Genomic DNA, 1,340 nt, shown 5'->3' with positions numbered 1-1,340 from the left:
ATAGTGCGACTGCAGGGACTTTTCTCTGGCACGCCTCCAGTGAGACCCACATTCCCAACTTATTGCCCCGCACTATGTTCATAGTGCCCCTGCCCATTATACTTATTACTCACTGCCTTATCGCCAATTCCCGTAAGAGTTCTGGCACTGTTTGTGCATCCGCACAGAAGAAAATGGTCAAATGGCCGGGGAGCCTTAACTATATATATAGTTTTAAAAACTCATAAATATCGTTCCCAATGTGTTTTTAAACAAAACTTCATTTAATGTCATGTGTTTACATGGACATATCTTAAATATTGTCTTCTAATGACTCTTTTATTTAAAAAATCATTTATTGCTATTTGGTTTCACGTATTTTAGAACATCTTTCCGATTTGTGCAACCTTTGCCTGAAGAGGGGTTTTGTCCACTGCCAGCCCTATACCTTCGTGGGAAATGAAATAAGAAAAAAATGTGATTATGACATTCATATATGTCATGATTTTTATAGCTATTTGGACTTGTGCGCAATATTAGTAATACATTATTAATTTTAGCACTTTAATTATATAACTGCCATATGCGTCTAGTGACGCGATTTCTATTCGATGTATACAATGTTTTCTATTTTTTTCTTTTTTTGCGTTTTGCAGTATTTCCACTTGCAATGGTCTCACGGCCGACATTTCAATAGTCGGTTGTACAAATTAATAAATTTACAGTCAAAACGCAACCTTGATGCTATTTGCAAAATTACGATACTGTATTTGGCTTCCTCTGCATTTGTCCGCGTATTGGTACATCACTGTGTCGGTACCTGGTGGCAAACGAGAACGCAGCGCTACACTGTGTACGAGGCACCGCTTGAGAATGAAGAGAATTTTTACCAAGAAATACCACAAGTACCACACAGTTCGAACAGTGCCGCAGTTGTTCGAAGTCGTACGATAGAGATTGGCGCGAGCATGTAATGTCTGCACAGAAGGAGCTGTTTTGAAGAACTATTGTGCCTTGTGCTGGTTCTACAGGTTTATAAAATTGTTCTAAAAATATCTGTGCTACGCTTTTCACTATCGTCAGCAGCCCAACGCTACATCTCAAATTTTCTCATTTCAACTTAAGAATTTTGTCGTTTCTGGACAAGGATTCCAATTTCACATTGTTATATTTTCCCCTAGTCGCCCTACTTCGTAGTTTGTATAATCATCACGTAAAACACTGTTACAAGAAGTGAAAATGATGAAAGCGGGCCGCGTATTTTTTGCCGAGTCTGCCTGTGATTATCGGCTTAGTCCGCGCAATGGCAGAAAAATACAATTTCCTTGTGATACGATTTTCCTCCTCTTTCCTGCTCGTAA

The sequence above is a fragment of the Schistocerca cancellata genome, chromosome 2, assembly GCF_023864275.1.
Source record: "Schistocerca cancellata isolate TAMUIC-IGC-003103 chromosome 2, iqSchCanc2.1, whole genome shotgun sequence".
Classification (NCBI taxonomy): Eukaryota; Metazoa; Arthropoda; class Insecta; order Orthoptera; family Acrididae; genus Schistocerca; species Schistocerca cancellata.
This window is presented reverse-complemented; position numbering follows the sequence as displayed.